A 12,227-nucleotide genomic window follows, 5' to 3' on the forward strand; every position below is an offset into this window, starting at 1 on the left:
CTATTTTAGCCATTCTTATCAGGAAAATTAGCAGTATCATACAATTGATTCTACAGTTAAAAACTGCACATTTTGTGGGGTCCCAGTAATGGCACAATGGCAAAGCATCTGCCTTTTAAGCATAAGACCAAGACTTCTATCTCTGTTGCCACCACTCACGTCTCTGATCACAACTAAAAGAAATGAGTATCCGGGGCCAAGCCATAGCACAGCAGGGAGGGCATTTGCTTTGCATGTAGCCAACCCAGGTTCCATCCCAAGCATCCCATATGGTTGCCCCATCAGGAGTGATTCCTGAGAGCAGAGCCAGGAGTAACCACAAGCATCAACATGTGTGAACAAAAAAAAGGGGGGTGGGGCGAAGAAATTGAGCGTCCTCTGCAGCCAATAGTGAGGGAGACTCCTGGAACATTCAAGTGTAAGCACCACAATAAGGACTGTAAGTGCATGGTAAGTACCAAAACTGAGTGAATAAGCACCAAAACTACCAACTCTCTGTGTGGGCAGCATCCACTTAAAACAACAAACAAGCTAAGGAACTTTATACAAAATTCAGAATCAGAGGCTGCATGTTCTAGTTATTCATAATTCTTGACCTTCATAGCATCTGAGGTTACAGAACCAAAACAAATCCTAATGCTATCTTGTAACCATGTGTAAAACTCATGCTTTCTGGGTCTCCTAAATTTTCTTTTCTGAAACCTGAAAATGAAAAACCTGCCTGGGTATCCCAAATTGTTACTGAGAATAAAATGGGGTAATTGTGGTTTCACCCATTTCTATCATTTCTCTGTGTTGGAACAATTCATTTCTGTCTTGCTCAATGCCATCCTGTAACTTGAAAGAATGGAAAGGCTCTTTCTTGTTTTAATTGGATTAGGACGTTTTAAATCTAGCTACACAATAACCACTTTTGTGTCCTTGGGGAGGCTGCTAACTCAGTATTCCCTAAATGGTCTCATCTATAAATTCAGTAATAAGGTGGCAATCACTTTCTCAGTCCCGCTAATTGGTTCCATGCCTGCCTAAATAAGTACCTACTTTTATCAAATGCTTTCTAATTGTTTTCATTTACAAAAATCTGGGAATATAAACCAGAGAAATATTTGTCCTAATTTTTACTAATTTTGTTGTTTTTTAATCTCAGCTTTGTTCCCTTTTACTGCATAATTATAAAGAAATTTTTGTACGAAAAAAATTAGGCTGCCAATTTACATCTTTAAAACTAACCAAATATTGAAACATTGTCAGTACTGAACACTATACTGATGAAATGCCCTCTGGATAGTTAACAGAGGCCCCTTGAAGATTTCAAAGTATGTTGTGTAATTCATGTTTTCCAGAACTGTTTTGTTGTTGTTGCTTTTGTTGTTGTTGTTTGGTTTCTGGGTCACACCCAGCAGCATTCAGGGGTTACTCCCGGCTCTACACTCAGAAATCGCTCCTGGCAGGCTCAAGGGACCATATGGGATGCCGGAATTCAAACCACCGTCCTTCTACATGCAAGGCAAATGCCCTACCCTACATTCTATCTCTTTGACCCCCAGAACTGTGTTTTTTATTTTTTAATATAGAACACTTCACGAATTTGCGTGTCATCCTTGCGCAGGGGCCATGCTAATCTTCTCTGTATCATTCCAATTTTGGTATATGTGCTGCCGAAGTGAGCACCCCAGAACTGTTTTATAAGCATTCAATTTAGGTGCCTAAAATAAGTCTTAAAGTACACCATATAAAACATGATCTGTGACCAGCAAACAAATAAAATCAACAGATTAGAAGAAAAAAAAAATCACCTTGAAAACAGGTACACAATGCAGTTAGGAATTTTCCCACTAAGATACCTAAAGAATTACAATTACCGTATTTGCCGGCGTATAAAACGACTGGGCATATAAGACGACCCCCTAATTTTGCAGTTGAAACATATTCGCTGTATCAGACAGAACGTTCCTGTGCTACAAGTGTATGTACTACAGTGAGCCAATCACAACGAGCAAAGGTTCAAAGGTTATATTGTAATAGACTTCCTCTCTGACTCTGGCCAATCTGAGCAGGCTTTTTACAGTGTAGATTGGGTCCAGAACATTGTCTAATTTGCATGCATGAAAAGCCTGCTTGGATTGGCTGAGTTAGAGAGGCGGTCCGAGCAGCCTTGCAGTGATTGGTGCAGGATCGAGTTGGAAAATTCGTTTTGTGGCAATATTCAGACAATTTTCGTTTAGCGGCATATTGAAACATTTTTTGGGATATACTCGGCGTATAAGACAACCCCCAATTTTTCAGTTGACTTTTTTTGTTTCAAAAGTTGTCTTATACACCAGAAAATACAGTAATTCAGAGGAAAGTAAGATATTCCTTGTAAGCCTAAGTGTCTCCACCTTCTAAGTCTTTTTTTTTTTTTTTTGGTTACACCAGGGTCAGACACTGCCCAAGACCCTGAGATTGGGTACCGCTGTTAATTGAGTAGCAATGATTTTTGCGTAAGTGAACAACACAGATTGTTGTTTCACTGGAATCAAGTGAACATTCGCTGTTCTTGTCATATTTTTTTCTTCCCTCTTCAGAATCTCAACAAATTGCATAAAGAACACTGCCTTTAATGGAATACTATGCAACTGTTAGAAAACATGAAGTCTTGAAATTTACTTATACGATAGATCACCATGGAAAGTGTCGTGCTGAGTAAAATGAGTCAGAGATAGAGGAACAGAGAATGATCACATTCATCTGCAAGATATTAAAAATGCATATTATGAGAATAATACCCAAAGGCAATAGAAATGATGGGTAGAAAATGCAATTAAGACAAAGAGACCACTATGACAATAATTGTATGAAATTATCACTCTGGACAAGAAATGGGAATTAAAGGAAGTGATTGCAAGGCACCCTTTTTCAGTAACAGGATTGCAATCATTTTGGGGTGAGAGAGAAAGAGCGAATCACATCAGCCATAGAAACAGGCTGGGGATAGATGTGGGGAGTTGTGAGGGTAACTGGGGAAACTGGTGGCAGAAAATTAACATTGGTGAACATAATGAACATAGTATAATCAAAACTTAACTATAAACAACTGTTTCATTCTGTATCTCCTGGTATTAAATTTTTTTAATTTAAAAGAGAATGATATCTTTAAGTTAGGAGAAAAGATTGAAGATAATTTCAATAACTTAAAATAAAACAGGAGCTAGTCCCATGGATGCATGAATGCAGAGAAAACTGCAGTGTTTGAGGTAGCGATAAAGTGTTGCCAGGAAGCGCCAGGACATTCCTGGTGGTATTTCGAATGGGAGTCCAGAGTATTGGGGTCCAACTCAGGGCCTCTCAATGCCAAACTTGGTTCCACCCTCTGGGTTGTATCTCCAGTGCCAACTTCAAGAACTGAAAGTCTGGACTCCTGGGACAGTGCTCCATGGCACAGTGCCCTTCTCACCTATAAGACCACAAGCTTAATACCTGGAATCAGCCTGCATTGCTGAGAGCCACAAAAAAGTAGTTAATACTGATGGGCACTGAAAGTTGGCAACCCTGAGCATCATGATCAAATATACAAAAAGGGGAATAGAAAGAGTGAGAAGAATCCAGTATTGAGGGTGGTCCCTAAGAACTGCTGGGGTGCACCATGCTGCAAAAAAATAAAGTTTACTCCTTAGAACATTATGTCTAATACATAAACTTGACATTCTATCCCCAAATGTATCAGATTCCAACATTTGTACCAGATAGGCCTGCACTGTATTCAGAAACAGATTTATTTGACTAAAGAAAAAAAAAAAAAAGATCAACGCATTTTCCAAAATAAAAAAAAAATCTAAATACTTGGTATTTCTTTTATAGACCATGTTCCATAGTACTGAAAAAAATCAAATATATTACTTCATAATGACAAAATAAAAATTATGGTGATGTGACAGGATGGAGGGAGACAGGAAAGAATTGTTTCAGTGTCATTATCTAGTTTCTAGAGGGATTGTAACTAATATAGAACAAGGTAACCCTTTTCAGGACCAGAAGATACAAGGAACTTCTGAAGGTTGTGCTGGACCCTTTTCATGCCCTATGAAGAAATCAAACAAGACTAATGAACAGGCAGCTGCCCATAAGGAAAGGCTCAGGGTCCCACTGGGCTTCATATCTAAATTTAAATTCCAAGCTACAGGCTGATGCTTTATTTTCTTAATCTGGCTCCTAACACAACTAAAAAATGAATGAGCAGAGTGAGTCTAGGCAATGGAGAACAGCAGGATCAGCTGAGTCTTCTTATGCCTGATCCCAACGGAGATGAGAAACAGCAAGAAACAGGAGGCAACAGGAAAAAGCTTCACACACAATCATCAGAAAATAACACCAATATTTCATAGAATTAGAACTGCAGGGTAAAAAAATCCCACCACATGTATGTAATTATATAAAATCAATTAACATTGCTGTTGCATTTTCCTCACAGTAACTGCACTTATGTCTTGTAAAATTATTAAAGGATAAATGAAAGAAACTGTTAAGTACAATTAAGTCACATGAAACTAATTATAAAGGTTTAAAACCTTAATTTTGTTTAATTCTCCTACAGAATCAAGGCCAGCTAAGTCTGAAACTCTATGTGTGATAGAAAACAATGCATCTTCACTCCCTTCAAAACAGCCTTCCTCTTGTTTTTGTCTTCGGAAAAGAAATACCTGTAGCATTCATCAGAAACTCTTGATCTATTCTCACATTCTGTCCCCAAGACAGCCAATAGTCAACCTCTTTATTCTCTTGAAATTTGCCTGATTCTTTTCAGTCTCTCTGCTTGAGTTACAGATCCAGTATTTTTCCAGGTCAATGCAATTGCTTCCTACCTGTTTCCTCTATTTCCAACTCTATCTTCCTCTAATCTATACACTAAATTGTTTCTCTTGAAATGCAAACCTGATCATTTCTGTCTCCTACAAAAGTTCTCTGCACGGAGAGATAGCACAGCACAGCGGCGTTTGCCTTGCAAGCAGCCGATCCAGGACCAAAGGTGGTTGGTTCGAATCCTGGTGCCCCATATGGTCCCCCGTGCCTGCCAGGAGCTATTTCTGAGCAGCCAGGAGTAATCCCTGAGCACCGCCAGGTGTGGCCTGTTGTATCAAGTTAATTATGTAATACAACAGTGGCCCAAAAACCAAAAAAAAAAAAAAAAAAAAAGTTCTCTGCAAATTTCAGGGCTTCATTTTTCCTAATGGCTACCTTACATGGTGCAGTATCATGGTGTGGTACCAGGGAGAGTATCATACTGTATGAAAAGAGTCAGAGAGAGAGGGACAAAGAATAATTAAAAACAAAAAAAAAGTATGAAAATAAAACCCAACGACAATATAACAGAATGCGAGGAGGCCTACTCCATTATAGAAAGTGTGCCAAAAAGTATGTGTGTTGTGTGTGTTGGGGGGTAGGATTTAGGAAGGGAAGTGCAATTAGGACAGAGAAGGGACCATTAAAAACAATGAGAGCTGGAAATGATTACTCTAGACAGGACCTGGGTGATGAAAAGAGAGAAAGTGATATGAATGATATAGCCCTTCAGTAACAATATTGCAAGTCACAGTGTCTAAAAGGGAAAAGGGGGGGAGGAGAGAGGAGAGAGGAGAGAGGAGAGAGGAGTGAGGAGAGAGGAGAGAGAGAGAGAGAGAGAGAGAGAGAGAGAGAGAGAGGAGAGAGAGAGAGAGAAGAGAGAGGAGAGAGAGGAGAGAGAGAGAGAGAGAGAGAGAGAGAGAGAGAGAGAGAGAGAGAGAGAGAGAGAGAGAGAGAGAGAGAGAGAGAGAGAGAGAGAGAGAGAGAAGGAAAGTGCCATAGAAGCTGATTGGAAAAGAGGGACAGTAGGAAAACAGAGGACATTGGTACAGGAAGTGAACACGGGAAGGGATGGTGTTGAATACTGTATGACTGAAACTCAGTCAACAAGAACTTCGAACTGTGTATCTCATGGTGAATCAATCTAAATAAATAAATATTAACAAGTTCTCTGCAGCTTTCCGTTGAACTCCTTGGGATGACCCAGAAGCCCACAAACAACCTCCCCTACACAAATACAAACCTCCTGCTACACTGTTACTTCTATCCCTGACCAGCTCTAGAACCAATTTAAGACACTGATAATTCTGGGCAAACTGCAGCTTCCGAATGTGGAGGCTAGTGTGAGGTCTCTGGATATGTGAGTCAAACTCACTTCAGTGCCAGGGTTTTTTGATTTTTTTTTTCCGAAACCTGAGTTCAAATATCACTGAGGTTATCAAACATCCTGAAGTGAAGATACCAGTAGCTAATTCTTAGATCACTTCCTGCTTTCCCTTTTCTCCATCCACCTTTCTGATTTGTAAAGACCAAGCCTAATTTTGTTTAGAGATCTATCTAGGCTTAATGAGCGTAAGTACCTTTTGGTTTATTAACTATCCCCCACAGGAAAATTACCTTTGTTCTGGTCAATAAAAGTTGGCAGCTCTGACTCAGTACAGCTCTGACTCAGTGCAAACCAGGAAGCTGAAGCCCCTTGGCCCTAAGCTATTTTCCCTTGAATCTGCCTATTTTTTGTATTGTGCGATATCTGTGACCCTGCTGTAGACCAGTCCAACTAAAGTTGGACAGCAGGGCATCAGCAACATTGAAGGACCAACATGATTTGAAGATGAACTTCCCCACTTCAAACTGAAAGAGAGATCAAAGAAAAGGCAGTTTTCTTCCCAATGAGGAGACCCTTCTTGAGTTTAAGTTCAGCCTCAGTTGAACTTGATAAAGGGGAGGGGAGAAAGGTTAAAAGGGAAGGGAGCAATAGAGAAGGGAGAGAAGAAAGCATAAAGGGAATGCTGAGGAAAGATGAACAACAGAGATGAAGGGCATTGTTTGAGGGCAATGGATGAAAGAAGAGAAAGAGGTGAAAAGAATGAGAAGTGGCTTGTCTTTGAAGCCTGATCCTTATTTAAAAAAAAAAAAAAGCCTTTTTATCCTATGCATGACAATCCTCTGACATTTTTCATTCTATTCTTCTTATTCTGGAACACTTGCACTGATGCTAGCCAGTGCTAGCTAGAGAAGAGAAAATTTACAAACTTCCATCTGCTGCAGACAACATTCCATTTCCTTTCTAAAATAGTCTCTGCATTTACTGTCAACCAACCAAAAATTACTTTTCAGGTTTTCCATCTGTTTTCATTTTTTCTTTTCTTTCAACAGAATCCATGAGAAAAGAGACATACCTCAATATGCCATAAATATCAAGGAGATCTGGGTAAAAGGATCAAAGTTAAAAGAGATATTAAAGTTTATCCAGATCTGCGTTTGCCAACATTTCCTCCACAAGCCCCACCATCTCACAGTCCAAGATCAAGCTTGCAAATAGTTTTCATACTTAACTAAGACTTTCACAATGTGTTTCCCTACTTTATTTATCAAAAGTCAATCAGTGAGGGGCCGGAGAAATAGCACAGAGGTAAGGCGCATCCCATATGGTCCCCTGTGCTTGCCGGGAGCGATTCTGAGTGTAGAGCCAGGAGGAACCCTTGAGAGCTGCCTGGTGTGACCCAAAAACCAAAAATAAATAAATAAATAAATAATAGGTCAATCATTGAATATTCTCACCAATGTAAACTAGTACCCAGCTAAGACCTAACTTCATATAGTTATTAACCAAAGCCCAAGACTAAACCATCCAAAAACTAACATCCTTTTAGACTGTAGAGACCTACACTAAATCTCTCAAGAACCTAAGGTTTTAAAGAAAGTTGAACAGTAGATTCTGATTAATAAATTCCAAACTGCTTCCCAGACTCCCAATTTAGCCACTCCTTAGTTTATTGAGGTGAACAACTCAAATTTCTACAACTCTACTCCTGATGACCTTATTTTCTAACTTGTTCCTTCATAAATGCATTATGAATCTCTCCTCAACCTCCCAAGGTTCTCTTATGGGGAAACAGAGAGAGAAATCAGAGAGACCATAAACTTAAATAGAGGAGAAAATGTACATATTTTTTCACTAAAGCTAAAAATATCTGTCAGTTCTTTTTGATCTAAAGTAAAAAATATGACAGGGAATTTATCACCAGGAAAAATTACATTTGCTACAAAATTTCTCCAAAGAAATCAGCAATACTCATCACAACTTTAAAATTACAGTTATCATTAATTGTTTAATTATAAGTTGATTCAGAAAGGATATGGCTATCTAAGAAATGTAACAGGCCTAGACCAATATGTTGGATGCCATGTATTTTAAGTGACTGAATTTAGAGCAGGTGACCCCAAATATGTCACCTTAGAACATCAGTTACTTAGAATTCAAAGTTGCATATGAAATAGTTGAGGCAAAAAGTAATAGTTTAACTGTCCTTCTGGTCCTTGTCCTTGAAACGTCACCATATGAAAAAGTGCTTGTAACAGGGACAAGTCTTATTTTTCACCATAGACAGAGAATGTAGGGCTATGGGGACTACTTTATGAATATGCAAACCCAAACAGCTGTTTGTTGCTGTTTTTTTTTAACTTCTTTGTCTAAAATGGTATAAAAGCTGACTGAATGTTGTGATGAATTTTCTGGGTCAAAGGTATAGAACTTCCATGTGTATGAAATTAAACTTGCTTAATCTTTAGTGGGGAAGTATTATAAACTGGTTTGTTTGGGGGCCATTCCCAGCAGTGTTCAGAGGTTACTTTCAGCTCAGATTCAGCAGTTGCTCCTGGTGATGCTCAGCAACCAGGAAGTCAGGGATAGAACCTGGCCTCCCACAGGCAAAGCAAGTCAGTTTTCGAGACCAGTAATTTGTTTTCTCCTCCAATTTATCTTTCTTAGCCAACAGACCAGACAAAGAACACAGAAGCAAGAGAAGAAAAACTCTTTCTTCCTAGACATGCATAGATGACAGTTTTCCAGAAAGAAGTGCTTTAATGTCAAAAGAGGGTCAAAGGGATCCATGACTGATCAGACAGTTGTTTAAAAAAAAATTCATTTTAAATTAATTTCAACACACCATGCATTAAATAGATATTAGATTATTTAAGACTCATTTGAGTAAATGTGTGTTTTTCTAGAATTTGCCAATGGGAGGTCAAACTCAATTCTACCGAAGTCTCATTAATCCCAAATATGAAAGAATTGGCCCAGTGACTTTAGTTCACAAGACTTGTTTCCTTGCTCATAGTAATTACCTACTTGGATGAAAGCATCAATTGAAAGAGATATGCAGGGGTGGAGCTAATAATACAGTAGATAGGATGCTTGCCTTGAATTCAGCTGACCCAGGTTCAAAAACAAATATGATCTCCTGAGCCCAACGAGAATAATTCCTGAAATCAGAGCCAAGAGTAAATCCTGAGAACCATTAGGTATGTCCCAAAAACAAACAAAATAAATAATTATGTTAAAAAAAACAAAGTACTATACTGTGTAAACTATTTCTTTTTATGTTGAAATATTTGCATCACATATGAATGTATATGTGGAAGTTTTGATAACATTATTTGTATTTCTACCTCTGTAGAAATACTTTATTATTCTTTACTATTCTTTTACTCCCTTGTTACCAGTATGATGCCAACTCTGGCCATGAAACTCAAGTTAGAGTCTACTTTTTTTCTGACATTTGGAGAATAAACCCAAAGTCATCAATTATTCAATAGTCCACCTAATTTGATTTCTTTTACCATCCATAAAAAGAATTTAGCCTATTTTCTCAACTTTTTATTACTATTGAGATATAAAATAGAAAAATTTTAAGTATTTCTCTTTCAAATATATTAATATATCTTGTTTGTAATTATAATTCATTCAGATCTTGATTTGGGAATACAAGTAAAGTAAAATGACTTGTGCTGAAATTTAGGACTGTCTAGCAGAGAAAGCTGCATATTCATAGAAGGAAGAACCCAATACTACTCATGTTCACAGCAAACACTATGAGATGAGTAAAAGAAATAAATTAGAGCTATCAGCTCTAAAGACTAGCAAGTAATGTACTTGTAGCTTCCCTAGGAAAAGCAAAGATGCCATGTTGAAGCTATACTGGAAGCCCTGTTTTCTGTGACAATTGCTCAAGTAATCATTGCAATTAAAGTAGAACCAACTGGACATTAGATTCTGCTGGAGAAGTCCTGAGTCACAATTGATCAAATTCTACCAAGAAAAACTTAAACTATTGAGTTGAAAGAGATATAATTGAACATAAGTACTGATTTTATGATTTTCAACAGTACATATTTTCCTACTCCCCCAAAGAATTCCACTCATCAAAATGCCTCCAAGCCTGACATCATGCAAATGTTAATGTTGCCTAAATATATTCATGTTTCATCATATCTCTGGACCATAGCAGCATCAGCAATTTAGCACCTACATATTGAAAAAGCTATGAACTTGAAACAGGTCGAGATTGCTGCCAACAAATTTATTGCCCCTGTGTTATTTGTAAATTGATTGTGTCTTCCTTGGTTTATGGCATGTGAACATAAATGCATGTATGAGTTGTTTGTAGATAATACATAAAATTTAAATTAGCATTAAACTTTTCCCAAAATCAGAATATAAACCAAAGTTTATATTTTAACTTTACCATAATTTTTTAAAATAAGATTACTAGGTGGACTATGAATTAAATTTTTATAATAGGTTTCTATTAAAATGAAATTGAAGAATTTTGCTATTGTTTTTATGTAGAACAGATAGTTCTTGGCTAAAATGTTTTTCATTGATTTATCAGAAGCTATGATTTTACTTCATACACATGCATAATTAATTCCTTTTCTCACTCCTGAAAATAACACTAAAGGCAAAGAAATTTACACAGTTTCAACATGCAAGCCAACCTTTGAGCTACAATGCTTGAATGGTCAAGTTTTAACTAAGCTCTTTTTCTATTTTTTTCTTTACTGATACCTTTATTTAACATACAAACATGTTTTACAAACATGTTTCAGTTATAAAAAAGTATACCGTCCTTTTTCAAGCCTTCTACATTAACAACATTCCTGAAAAGTAGAAGAATCAAGCCAATAACTGCATTCAAATGACAACTACTTGACACTGGATGCTTGCAAAGACTGAAGAAGATGGATATCCCATACCAAACAAAAGCATGCGGCCATTTCTCTCACCAATAAGAACAGCCTTCCATCACAGCAGTACATTATTACCCATATTTTATCAAGGAGGCCTCCCGGTCAGACAAAGAACAAGGCAAACCTCGAGATGAAGCTGTCAACAACCAAGCAGTGATATAGAGTCACTTTGCAGGTGTCAAAATCTCAATCACAGATTCTGGACCAGTAAAAAGACAGCATGAGAAACTGAATATTCAAAGAATACAAACAGCTGTTCTTTGCAGAATTAAGGCAGATCTCCAGGGGGAGGTCAGGCCAAATACTTAGAAAGCATATTAATGCTGAGGCTGAAACACTGTACAAGAGCAGAAGACAGCTAAGCAACAACTGCTTGAAAATACAGGACACAGGATTGCAGCTAGAAGAGGTTTTAGATTCACAAATAGCTATGATAGCATCCTAGAGAGGAAATATGCAGCAAGTGCATCTTTCTGGACTACAGGGTGAGTACTGACAGTACCTATCAGCCAAAAATCACTGTTGTAGAGAAAACTACTGCTCACCAAAGGTTTGGGCTAAATGGACAAGTTCTAATCAAACCTGTGGAGGTATGAGGTCCATGCCTCCTGCCAACTTGTATCACCAGCCAACAGGCACCATGTGGAGGCAGACAGCACAATGGAGAGGAAGCTTGTCTTGTACACAGCCCACCCAATTTTGATCCTTGCATCTCATATGGATCCCCGTCAACACTAGAAGTAATTGCTGAGTGCAGAGACTGGTATCACCCCTAAACATGGCTGGATGTGTAGCCCAAAATCAAAACTAAAGAAAACCAAACCTGCAATAGAGATTTGTTACCTCCTACTGCGGTTTGCTCATAACTGGGGAGAATCTGCTGCAAGATTGACCAGGGAAAATAAATTTGGGTCTTATCTTCCATCCCTAAGTCTGATCTTGACTTTTAATTCCTACTAATTACATTGCCATCTCCATTTTTATACTACAGCCTTACTTTCTTTCTATATAAACATAAAAATTACCCTATTTAAAGATCATGTATCGGGCCCCGAGAAATAGCACAGCGGCGTTTGCCTTGCAAGCAGCCGATCCAGGACCAAAGGTGGTTGGTTCGAATCCCAGTGTCCCATATGGTCCCCCGAGCCTGCCAGGAG

General features: G+C 38.1%; 1 protein-coding gene and 1 non-coding gene across 2 annotated transcripts in view; both read right to left on the bottom strand.

Moving 5' to 3' along the window:
* Positions 1-12,227, bottom strand: part of TMTC2 (transmembrane O-mannosyltransferase targeting cadherins 2) — a 587,133-nt gene that overhangs the window by 534,867 nt on the left and 40,039 nt on the right. The gene's annotated exons all lie outside the window — the stretch shown is intronic.
* LOC126023496 (U6 spliceosomal RNA) lies at positions 1,565-1,671 on the bottom strand. The gene has a single exon (XR_007500614.1). It is a non-coding gene; the product is annotated as a U6 spliceosomal RNA (small nuclear RNA).

The sequence above is a fragment of the Suncus etruscus genome, chromosome 11, assembly GCF_024139225.1.
Source record: "Suncus etruscus isolate mSunEtr1 chromosome 11, mSunEtr1.pri.cur, whole genome shotgun sequence".
Lineage (NCBI taxonomy): Eukaryota > Metazoa > Chordata > Mammalia > Eulipotyphla > Soricidae > Suncus > Suncus etruscus.